Source organism: Lytechinus pictus, chromosome 15, assembly GCF_037042905.1.
Source record: "Lytechinus pictus isolate F3 Inbred chromosome 15, Lp3.0, whole genome shotgun sequence".
NCBI lineage: Eukaryota > Metazoa > Echinodermata > Echinoidea > Temnopleuroida > Toxopneustidae > Lytechinus > Lytechinus pictus.
The window spans coordinates 18,952,415-18,965,821 of NC_087259.1; the positions used below are offsets into that span (position 1 = coordinate 18,952,415).

General features: G+C 38.2%; 1 long non-coding RNA gene across 1 annotated transcript; it reads left to right on the top strand.

The window, feature by feature from the left end:
* LOC135156856 (uncharacterized) lies at nucleotides 1–4,028 on the top strand. Its single transcript, XR_010295912.1, has 2 exons — nucleotides 1–206; nucleotides 3,259–4,028. It is a non-coding gene; the product is annotated as an uncharacterized LOC135156856 (long non-coding RNA).
* The last annotated feature ends 9,379 nt before the right edge of the window (nucleotides 4,029–13,407 follow it).

Consider the following 13,407-nt stretch of genomic DNA (forward strand, 5'->3'; position numbering starts at 1 on the left):
GGTGACATTCTAGCACCCTTGAATGCACATAGGCCGAAGGTCGAATCAGAAATACAAAAGGGGGCTAAATGTTCGAAAGCAAATGATACTTGGTTGTTGAATGGGGACACCACCTCAGTCGATTTACAATGGTTAGTGTACTTCACAGCGGTAACTGTGCACTTTACAATGGTGGTAACAAGGGGCGACTCAGAACTTCGAGGAGAGTAAGTATCAAAAAAGAAAATGAGAAGAATATGAATCTTTGAAAAATAAAGAGAGTGGGAGAAAGAGGGCAAAAAGAAAAGAAGAGAGAATGAAGGAGAGAGATGGAGGGGAAGGGGGTGCATATTCGTTTTCAAAAGTACAGAACCAAATATTGAGTGTTTTGGAGCTGAGAGATGTCATAATGTTTAACAAATGAAGGACCACTATCATGAAAGTAGCGCCCCTTTGAAAGCCAACTTTGAGCTGAGAGGGGTAATCGTGTATGCTTATGAAAATTAAGTACTATACCACTATCGTGACTGGTCTCTTTGAAATACATGTTTTAGCTGGGAGAGATGGTCCTGCTTTTGAAAATGAAGGGCTTTGAAAATGTTCTAGAAAGGGAGATTGAAGGGAATGAAGGTCGTGTGGAGACGAAGGAGGGAAAAATGGAGAGAGCGAATGAGGTCGATAGAGAGTGAAATCGGGAGGGGGAAAGAACCACACTATAGAGAGAGGAAAGGAAACTGAGAGATGAGGAAAGAAAAGAAGAAAGTGAAAGACAGGGAGAGAGAGATCAATTTGGTGGGCTCGCAAATAGGCATTAGCATATACATGTATGAATGTATTATTCATTATTGTTTTTCTACTCTCATTTGGTTTATTTTCTAGACGGAAAATGGCTCAAATGAAGTAGGATAATATTTTTTTTTTTACACAAAATGAACTATAATTCTTGCAAATGGAATTTAGAGAGAGAGGGGGGAATAGATAGAGCCATGAAGAGAGAAATAAAGAGAGAGGGGAGGGCCTAATGGGAAGGGGAGAGTGAAGATTGAGATTTCAATTCAATTATTTGTTTATGTTTTTATATTTGACATTTCGATATGTCACACAAAATCAGATAACCATTGCAGGGACAGATGGGGGGGGGGCTGAAGAGCCAGTAGAACGAGAGGTCCAGTCCTGTCTGGATGGGAGGGGCGGGGGGGGGGTAAAGAGGAATGTTTCTATTTGAATAGAGTATTGTCCGCTGCGGCGGCCATGTTTGCTCTTCCGTGAATAGATTGTATGCATAGCCAACACGTCCTCGCGGACCAAAGTAAACCCAACGCCGCGCTGAATGAAAAATAATAAAATGAAGAAGAAATAACAAACCACACCTTGTACAATCCCCAGAGGGGCTTCGAACCCCACCCACCTGTGGACTTGATCAACGTTTGGATGGCGGAGTGTCGATAATCTTTGCGAACCGTCCCTCCCCTTTCATGGAAAGAGTCAGAAAGTGACAGGGATGACAGGCCGCGGGGAGATGTGGGAGAGAGAGAGAGAGAACGAGAGAGAAGGGGAGGAGGAGGAGGAGGAGGAGGAGAGGAGAGATGTGGGAGAAAGTAAGGGAGAGAGAAGAAGAAGGGGAGTGAGAGAAAGAGGGTGGTGGACAGAGAGTAAGACAGACAGACGGACATACAGAGAGGAGAGAGAGAGGGAGAAGGATCGAGGGGTAAGGATGGAGAGACAGTCTTATGGAAAAGAAGGAGAGAGACGGGGTAGAAGGGGTGCTTTTGGTGAAAGAAGTGGAGTTGGTGATAGAGAATGAAACAGACAGACAGACAATAGAACGAGAAAATAGAGGAAGACAGGGAATCAGAGAGAAGGAGAGGGGAGAGAGGGTGAAATAGAGAGGATAAAGGATGATGAATCGAAGAGAGACAGAGAGAGATTTACACACAGACGGATAGAGTGAGGGGATATAAAGAGAGGGGTGTGAGAGAGAGAGAGAAAGAAAGGAATCACGGGAAAAAAAAGAAAGTATGTGACGGACAGGCATACGATCAGATTGACGGATGATGTGAGAGAATATGACAAGAAGCAAATATGAATTGTATCGAGGCTTGTGTAAATATTAGATCTACACAAAGAAATGACGCGTTCGGAGTGAAAATAGAGAATATTCCCATAAATGCACATACAAATACACCATTAATAAGCCGATGGGCAGATGATTCGAAAGGGAAACGGAGTGATAAAAGTCACCATTAAAATCGGTTTTCAAATCAGAGTAAGGGAGTACAAAGAAAGCAAAATAATCACGAAAAAAAAATCAGTGACAATGCTGATGTACGTTCTCCTAATACAACGAAAAGCATAAATCAAATCACTTTAGGTAAATAGATGTGATAGATATTCTTAGAGCAATGGAATATAAGGGAGAGAATAAAAGTATTGATTTCGGTGGAGAGGCCTGGGAAGAGATGTTAGATAAGAAAGGGAAATATAAAACGATGAATAGATAGTTAGATTTGGTAGGTAGGTAGATAGATAGATAGATAGATAGATAGATAGATAGATAGATAGATAGATAGATAGATAGATAGATAGATAGATAGATAGATAGATAGAACATAGATAGATAGAAAATAGATAGAAAGAAAGAAAGAAAGAAAGAAAGAAAGAAAGAAAGAAAGAAAGAAAGAAAGAAAGAAAGAAAGAAAGAAAGAAAGAAAGAAAGAAAGAAAGAAAGAAAGAAAGAAAGAAAGAAAGAAAGAAAGAAAGAAAGAAAGAAAGAAAGAAAGAAAGAAAGAAAGAAAGAAAGAAAGAAAGAACAAGAAAGAAAGAAAGAAAGGTACCTAAGCAAAGCGAGGAGAGGGGGAAGTATTTGAGTGTAAACTGGTAAAATGAAAGAAACGATAAAATCAAACTAGTATAAAAAAAAAAAAAAACTTATCACTGGGGGTGTGAACGATAGAGAGGGGGAGAGAGAGAGGGAGGTGAATGAGGAGAAATATTAGAATAAATGAATTAAAGAAATATGTTTAGAATTAGGAGTAAATAAAGAAATGATATGATAATTTACAAACCCCTCTGTGATTGCAGGCTTGTAGTACTAGTAATAATATACGATTGCAAAATTCACAAATAACATCATGATAAATGAGTCACAGTTTTTCGTAACAAATAGTTCTTATCGTTGAAAAACAAATCTGGCGTGAACCAACAAAGGACAGGGTTCAACTTCGTCGGAGGAGTATTTTACTATTTTTCTATTTTCTTCTTCTTTTCTTCTTTTCTCAGCAATACAGCGTGAGGCAGTGGTCTCAAGATACGAGGAAGAAAGAAAAAGAAAAGAATTCTCAGACGGGTGCAAAGGCTGGATTCTATTGGACAACGCGTTGGCCATTCAGAGCGCGGTACTGCGTAAAGGCACCTCATTGGTCGATTGTTTACACCAATCACGGAGCGCAGACCGCGAGCCTGGACAGTGTTTAACAGCAGATGGCGCTGTGGGATTTAGACAATAGATTGGGGAGAAGAGATTTGGCGACCACAGTATTTTAGCCCTTGTCTAAGCTAGATCGTTTCGATGCGAAAATAAAGGACAATAATCATTTTCGGCTCCATGATTAGTTAGAGTGGTATCAGTTTGTCGTGTTAAACAGTGTCAAGTTAACATGGGGAAACTTTGGTTTCAGCTATACATCCCAAAGAATGCAAAGTGTGGATATAAAATGTTATCTTTATCAGTTATCATCAGGCTTTATATTGCAAACGCCCCTTTCCGGTAAAGAAGTGTTATCAAAAACTCAATCCCGAATTCATATAAGACTAATAATGTTAATTTGTTTAATCAAATGAAGAAAAAACGTTATGGTACCACTGACATGGACCCCCCCCCCCTCATTTAGTGGACCCCCCTCATTTCCATTTACGCTCAATATTATACTGTTTTTTGTTTTACGAAGTAAGATAAGAATGCTCGTCTGTAAAATTGTATTTGATTTGTATTACTTTATATAACTTTGTATTGTGTTTTGAATGGAAATGGAATAAAGAATTGAATTGAATTGAATTGACATCGGTGTCTTATTTCATGGAACTTCTAGTTCATGGGGGGGGGGGGCTTGGATCATTATCTTAACTGAAATTATGGTGGGGGATAGCGGAAAATGCACAAACACGCCACGCCTTATTCAACACATAAAACACTCAACACCCCATCAAAACTATATGATAATAATTTAGCTAATATTTAAATGCAATTAAAAAGCGTGTCTGTTGCTTCATGGACAAAGACCCAATGAAAACGGGATATAAACACACGCGACGCGGTCCGACCTTGGACAGTTTTTTGTACTATTTATTTCCTTTCATGTGCGACGCATAAAAATAAAGGATCGTCATCAAAAAGATGATACCAGCAAACTTTTACGCATCAATACATGCAATTGTATTACGCGTCGCGTGCAGTTGACAATTTGGAAAACGGATGCGCATGAGCGAGAGACTATACGCGCGTCCGTTCAACGGACCGTTTTAAAGAGAATGAGAGAACACGGAAAAAGGGGAGACAAACAAATAAACATCAACTGTCACCGAGGAAATTCAGACAGAGATAAATCAACCAAATCTAGAAATATACTTTGAATCGATATTGATGTAATTTATTTTTGTACATAGTTACTTAACCTTGAAGATTATTGATGATTTTGAATAAAAATCTCACTAAAAGTAAACTTCATATTTTACACTAATAAATGCGAATTGAAAGAAGTAAGAGTTGTAACCAGTATGACCCTGGAAAACATGACTTTGTAATTCGATTTAATCATGGTTAAAATCTGTTCATTAATATCTGTATGAATGGGACCTTTTTTTGTTTGATTTCTAAAAGCAAGCTTGTAAACGACGCTACCATTTCATGCATCGATTGCTTCGGAATTAATTACTCTAATTAGCTTTGAAATTCGATTAATATTAGGCATATGTCAAGCAGACAACAATTAAAGGCTCTTGGACAATTTTTCAACAATACGTATTTGTTGCTTCACGATTAGATTGGGCGGAGTGCGTAAACTGAAGATAAAAACATGTGAATCATTTTTAATATCAGATTATTTACCAAATAGCTAAAGATATAATTTCTAACGTTCTGCTATACGATCAGGGGCGGGTCCAGGATTTTCCAAAAGGGGGGAGGGGGCAAATTTTCCCGAGGAAAAAAAAAAAAGGAAAAAAAAAGGTTTTCACCAAAATTTAAGGTCATTTCGTCCACGCAAAAAAAAATGCAACAAAAAAAAGGAAAGGAAAAAAAACGTTTTCACTCAAAATTTAAGGTCGTTTCGTCTACGAAAAATATTGGCAAGCAAAAAAAAAAACGGTCCTCGCTGTTAAAACGGCATATTTACATTACAAATTTTACTTGTCCCTCTCAAGGGGGGGGGGGGGGGGCACGGGCCGGCTGTGCCCCCCTGGATCCGCCAGTGGCTACGATGTATATAGGTCCTATAGGCCAACATAAAATTTTCAAAATGTATACTCGTTTTTATGCAACGCTTAAGAAAAAAATGCCTAATTGATTGAGGTGATGGCATCTTCGCATATAATAATGAACTTCTTACTACACAAGACAAGTTTCTATGTACATTATTCATTTAAAAATATGACAGAATTAACATTTAACGATATCACTTAATAGAATAAAGTAATTATTGTTTTGATGTGTGGACTTATAAACAGTAGATATCGTCCGATAAGTGTAGGCCAGTCGTATCATTTAGTCGTTTAAAAAGTAAATTATAAATTACAAATGAAAAACGTTGCCTCTTTTATCTACAATTTGTTCATTGTCTTCAAAGAAATTTCAAATAAGATAATTGAGTAAAGAAACATGGACTAACTTGATATAAAACAATATAATTAATAAAAGTTATCAACTATGCAATAATTGACCGGGAGTTTCAAAAGAGAGGGGGGGTGGGGAACGCCTTATTATCTGTCATGTCTGTGCATTATCCCCCTGAATTAATTGATCTCTCCTTATTCTACTCTCTTTCTTTTTAATAAGTCATTTCCCCTAAGGCAGGGGTTCTCAAACTACGGCCCGCGGGCCGGATCCGGCCCGCAGAGCTTCTCAATCCGGCCCGCGAGACTCTGCTGGGATTTTTTTTATCACTTTTAAGTCACAATATGAAAGAGCTCAATATGATTACATCGTGTATCCACGTAGACCCAACCGTAATAAAAGTAATGGCAGTCAAATTAATTTGACTTTTAAACAGAGTTTAGTGGAGTCTTTTCTGTCTGTTTTATCTACTTTCTTATTAGATGACCAGCGCAATTGTCACTATGTTTGGATCTACATACAGGTGCGAAAGTGCATTTTCCATAATGAACATTTCAAAGAACTCACTCATACCGAAGTACCTTAGTGGCCACGGAACGGTTTTCAAATGGGGGGGGGGGGGGAGGGGGGTCTGGTCATGCAAAAAATCACAATCATATGGTCATTTTTACTTTTTTGTACATGGTTTTTTTTAAAAAGGGGGGGGGGGGGGCAGCCCCCCCCCCTTTCACGGCCCCTGCTTGACCAGTGAACATTTGCACCAGTGTCTTCGTCTGGCAATTACACCTTTTGTGCCAAGGTTCATGCAACTTGTTGCTGTCACATTTCCCATATTAAAAGTGACTAGGAGACTGACATCCTTGTTATAGTCTACAACAGACATGGTCTATTATTCATTTTACTTTGACTACAAAAAATATTGATACTTCAAGACATTATCTGTCTCCCCAATACCAGGTATGTAAAGGTACTATCTAGATTCCGTTTAATATGTTTTAAAGTACTACAATTTGTTATCATTAATATTGACTCTCGCTGTATTTTGAAATCTTTTCTAATTTTGCCTGCGTTCCATATGAAACTGTTATAAATTTGTTAGATTAAATGCTCCCAAAATAAGGGCCAGATTGCACAAGAGGGCATCTAGGACCCCGACCGCAGGGGTCTTTGCGCTTCGCGCACATTTTTTTTCTAAGTATCCACTTCACGCTGGCCCTTTCAAGTTTACTTGGAGTCTCATCTGGCCCTTCAAAGAAAAAGTTTGAGAACCCCTGCCCTAAGGCGTACCAGTTTGTTGAAAAATATTAGAATTGCGTCGCTTTTGCATATGGAAGATCGTGAAGAAAAACAGTTGTCATTTCAAATCCGTGCAAAACGAAGGTGGCGTCGCGTGTCTAATTACCTGCAAAATATGAAGTTCAAGACCGTCTGTCTGTTTTGTAGATGCTACTCTCATTACGCAAACGTTCAATGGAGCGTTTAATGAGTTTACAGGATTCGGGCGGTTTATCATGGAAAGTGCAATGAATATCATTGTAGACCAAGTAAAATCATATTCTGATTTTTAAATATATATTTTTTTCTTTCCTCAATTTGTGGAGGAGCGGATTAAATCCAGTCTTTATATGCTTGAATATCATGTAGAAACTTTAGTTAATCACGTTTCCATATTTTTCACTGCATGAAATTGAATTATTCATTGACCTACAAAACTTAATATATCTTCTCGAGTTTTCGTTGTTAGTACATGTATTCTAAAATTGATTTTTTTTTTCAAATCAGTTACGGTGGTAAAGCTGGCTGACAAAGGATGGCGAGGAGAAAAAAATGGACAAGACGAAAAAAATCCTAATTTAGTTTTTAACAAATACTTTTAAAACATGATGTCATTTTTCATTGTATGGGTAAAATATCAAATAGAAATCAATTTTCCCGAATTTCATTGAAATAAGCTAGAAATATTGATTCCCGATGAGTGAGCGCTGATCATCCACGCCCATCGGTTGACTAATCGGAACGTCAGCCGATACTGGCGGGGCGAACACGGCGTTGAAGATGGAGAGGAAATGTCAAGTTTCGGAACGTTGGTTTTGTCACAAGTATCACCTTGAAAATGTGTTAATCTTATTTTTTTCTTCTGGAGATGATAATAATTTTTCATAATAATATAATAATAACAATAATATCAATTTCTTGTAGTTGATATCATGTTATCACTCAAAGTGCTTTCAAAGGGACTTTTGGATATCATTACCATGAATCTAACGTTGCTGAGAGGAGTGTAGAATGGAAAGTTTTAATTAAGTTGAAGTTTTTAAGGTAAAAGTATCCGCTGTAAATTATGTTGATGATGATGTTGTTCGTCAAGTTCTTGCCCCCCCCCAAAAAAAAAAAAAATCACGACCAAGAAAATAAAGAGAAAAGGAAAGAAAAGAACACAGTGAAGGTGAAGATTTAATATTATGTCAAAATCTATCACAAAATTTGATTTTTTAAATAAAATGTCGAAATCTTTGCTCGCTCGCAACTTTTATAAATTTTGCCCGATACGCCGTATCTGGCCCCCTCAAAATTTGTGACTCATTACGCCAGTAGTAGTAGTAGTAGTAATATACATGTAGTTTTATTATCAAATTTGAGATCGAACACGTAATTACTTCATTTTGGGGAAAGTATATATATATATATACATATATATATATATATTTATATCTATCTATCTATATCTATATATATATATACTTATATATACTTTTATTATATATATAAAACTTCTATCTTAAATTTCAAGACCCCCCCCCCCCCATTACCACACATATAATCTATAATACTAATCACTAAATAAGTGACTCCATCCTACCCGCCATCATAATCACTTAGATAATAGAAGTCTGCATTTGTGACCTTAAAGTACAAGTGGTGTCAAGCGATTCATTAACGCAGTTTCAAGAAGACCAATATCACCATTATATCACCATTTCCGAATCGGCGGGCAAACAGGAAACTCGTAAGTTTTTGGTAGATTGGTCAACTGTAATGAGTGTTTGATGAATCGAGGAAAGCGCCTCCTCCGGTCATCTGACTTAATTATTGTTTGTCTTATGCCAGTGACACAAACATGGGCTAAATTTAAGCGGCGTAATTAAAATTACAATATTGTGGTGTTTCCAACAACAAAAAATGGTGTGGTAAATACACGGTGTAAACTGTACACCACACACTGCAAAAACTCCGGTGTTGATTTACCACCGGCCCGGAATCTTTTTTGACCACACCAGAGAAGTATTGAAACGACACCAGTTTGGAATCAAACCGATGCTGTTTTAAAGGGATTGTTTCACTTTGTGAGCAATTGAAAAAATTATCATATTGCTTTTTGAAAATGGTATGAACATTTGACTAACAGCTCAAAAATACCCATGTGAAAGTTTGGGATCATAACATGTTCGGGAAGTGTTTTAAAAAACTGAAAATCTGAGGCAATGTTTGAAGAGAAAAATGCACTTCTCGACGGTTGATTCATGATTCTGTTTCCAATTTAAATCGATATTATATAGCGCCACCTTGTGATGTATGCAAGAAAGTAGGCGGAGCTTACCACGGGGAATTTCGCTTCTTGCGTGATCTGTGGGCGAAGTTAGTTTGTTTTGGGTTTTTTCTGTGTCTCCGCTCGGTGTGTGCGATAAGCGATCGATGCATGTGCGTTGCTTATTGCCTGTGTGAAAGGGTGTAGCTGTGTGTGTGTCGCTTGTGCATAACATTGGGGGAATATCATAGGTCCATGATCATACTGTCAAACTGTGTCGAACTCGTGAATGTCCATTCCGTCTGTGGTCTGTACATTTGAATATGCTACATGTATGCCTCATAATGAACTTTGTAGACTTACAGACCATGGGATTTTGATGAATTTATATTTTGGCGACGTAAATTAGAAGCAAATAAAACGACAACAACAGAAAAGAACGCGACAAACCGGGGCTACAAATACAATCTCGGATCTACAGTGTAGAGTAATAGTAGTTTTTTTTTGTGGATCATGGGGGCCGGGGATGGAGCGTGATTTTCCAGAAGCTATATTGTGCCCCCCCCCCAAAAAAAAAAAATAATAAAATAAATTCCCTCTGTTCTTTTCTTTAGTTTACCTTTGCATGCACTACAAGATATATCCTTGTGGTTGTTGATAATTCTCTTTTACCTGGTCACGATATAGCAAACGTCCGTCGACTGATTCGAGAAGAGAATGCAATATAGCTCCATGTAATGCAATATCATGGAGCTGTAATATGTATCCGAACTCCACTCTGGTCATGTTACGTCCACGTAGTCACAGGCCTTCGTGTGTCATGTGCATGTTTACATACACGGGGCATAGCTGGGTAGGAACTCGGAATAAAGGCAGTGACCTCTCCTTCTCCCCCCCCCCCCTGGCATGGAAACATCCACCATCGTGGTTGTTTTTGTGTGTGTGTGTGTGTGTTTTTACGTTCTCCACGAGCTCCCCCAACAAAGATATTCCCATCCCGGATTTCCCATCCCATCAAAATCTTCGGTAGGCCTATCTTCACGTAAGATGCTTATGAGAAACTCCCGGGGAGAAACTATATGATCAACATGATCAACGTATTGCCCCCCCCCCCCTCCGATCGATCGGGGCCTATCCGTTTTGGACTTTATTTTGGAACGTGGTAGATAGGGTAGTTGCAAACCCAAAACATCTCAACTCCTAGACCCCGGACTATAATGACTATTAGACCTACAAATTATTATCCATAAACTTTGTTGGTTTTTTATTTTTTTTTATTTGATTGGTTTTTTTGTAAGGGGTAGGAATCGTATTTAATTTTATCCATGATTGGGGTCAATAATTCTTTCAATAATTGGTGTTGTATAAACACCTATCCGGTGTTTGACCAAAACCAAACTGGTGTTGTTTAACACTTCTCTGATGTGGACATAATGTATAGATACCGGGCTGGTGGTGAATCAAAACCGGAGTTTTTGCAGTGTGTGGTGTTACTCCGGTGTTAGTTGTTCGTAGTTCAACACATGCGTGTTATTACAACACATTTGGTTTTTACTTTTACACTCTTTGGTACTATGTTCAATCTCTAGGGTATAACTTTGACACCTCTTTTATCCTTTATTATTATTATTTTTTTTTTTTGGGGGGGGGAGTGGGTGGGCACCAACTGGTCGGTTCACATGTTGTTTGACAGTGTACGATGGCTTCTCATTGATCTGTCATGGGTTGATCTTGCACTCTTAGAAAACAAGGTCCCGTATTTAGATTGTTCCCCAAAAGCTTCTAAACAGCCACCTTGGAACCTTTTTGGGTTCTTCATAGAACCATTTACCATGTTTAAGGTTATTAAGCACGTAAGGTACCCTTTTGTGAACCCTTTTCCTCGAGGGCTCCAAATACGGGATAAAAGGGTTCCAATTCCCACCTTTTTTATTCAAAAAGTGTTTTTTTTTCTCTCCTCACCCTCTCTCTATCACCTCCCCCTCTCCCTTTTTAGTTCTTTCTTGCTCTGTTGACGTGTTATAGTCCCTCAGAGTATCTTCCACTGATGGCCCCAAATGATGAACAGAGTGACAATTTTACATAAAGACTAACCATTGCTGGAATATTCATTTTAGGCCTACATGTAAGGAGCAAGGAAATAATTAGAAAAAACTATACATATTTAAAACTAACATGACTAATGAATCTGAACATTAGCACAAGCTTCTGTAACATAATGGTGATGAATACAACATTAAAAAAGACTAAAATAGCAATGGTTTTTTTTAGATTTTTTTTTTATTTGTGATAATTTTGATATCCTGGTGGGTTTTTTTAGTCGTGATTCTGTTTCTGTCATAAGATGACCGTTTTGTCAATCTTATGCATCTTGAAAAAAAAAAGAGTTCAGAAAAAAAAAGACCAGGAATCAACTGACATGTTTAAAGAAATATAAAAATTCCTTTATATACAGCACAGAAGTAAGCGAAGACGACAAGTCTTAAGACAACTTCAATCGAGCGCATCGGATTTCCTAAAATTATACCGCAATACTATATCAACCACCTTAAGACAAGCGGTCTGTGCGAAAAGAGTAAATCTCACAAAACCATGGCAAATCCTCGTGCATTATGGAATTGAAATACACTCGACCAGGAAAAAAATGAAGGAAAGGCAAAAATCCTATAATATTGCAACAAGTAGGGCATCGTTCCAAGCTAAGGTAGACATGATCGTTGCGTTTTGGATTTAGCCGTTCACATTATTCATGACCGAAAGCTGGATAAGCCAACAAGAACCGCACCAGAAGTCAAGAAACCCAAGATATTCGGCCAGAGGCGCCTTGTATGTAGTAGGGCAATATTAAATGCTAATCATGCGATCATTTTGGCTGTGAAAAGGGGACCAAAAGATCTGTAAATGGAGTCAAGGAAAAGGCGGAAAAGGAGGAAGGGGGTAGCATTCCCCAAGGTGCGTCATTTGGTATCATTTTAAGGCGGGAAATGTCCATCAATGGCGCGAAATGAATCGGTAATTGGAGAGTTCTGGGGCTTCGGAGACGGCTAAACGGCTGTTGGAGGGGTCACTGTCCCTCACCCCCAGAGCAAGCCGGAACGCCGGGGGAGGAGAACCAGTCGTACCATGGTAAGCTTCGATCGCTACACGTCTGTCTATTCTGAAGTTGAGGATCATCTCCCACACATTCTCAAAACTCTGTCGCAACAGGATTACACATTTATGAATAATGCAACAAACCTGATAGCAGTGTTGGTCTTTCGTATGGTAAGGCAAGTGTCGTTTGGGCAATTATTGCGAAACAAAAAAAAAAGGAAAAGGGCCTGGGTAATTTATTCAGTTCAGGATTTGAAAAAACGCTATACCTAAATCTTGGAGTGGAGAGTGCGAATTTAAAATGATAAACGCTGTAGATTAGATATTCGATTGCACCCATGGGGAAGCAAGTCAGAGTTTGGTAGAGGGGCGTATGTATAGAGGATGGGTGAGATGGTGATTATATGCAAGTGGGTCCAGGGGGGTTTTGTTCGCCCCACCTCCCCAATTTTGGCCCTCATGTTTGTCAAAATGATATTTTTGGAGGCAATATTTTATCATGGAAGTCGCTCATGGTTTTCATGATCCCCATATAGTGCAACCAACGGCAAATAAAATCAGAACAAACATGTCAAATATTATAGATAAAAATGATAAAATAATGGGGATCATAACAACCACAAGCGACGAAAACAGACAAAGGCAAATGACAAAAGGAGATGTTTGTCAAAGTTATTGAATCAATCATCACAAAACCCGAAAACAATTTGAGGTGTCCTTTCTATCGAAAGATTTTTTTTTTAATCGGAAAACAATCAACACATTGATATGTTTTTCTACCAACAAATCAACTAAACTGCATGCTTGCCACATGTAACTAATTATTGAAACTGAAAGTCGGACCAATCTATCGATCAATCAAAACAGTGCAATATCTACCTATCTATCTATCGTTCGAAAATTAATTTTAGATAGATCCGGGATAATGCTCATTTCCCACAGGTTATAGAATTCAGCATTTTCTTTTAGTATCTTTTGAAAA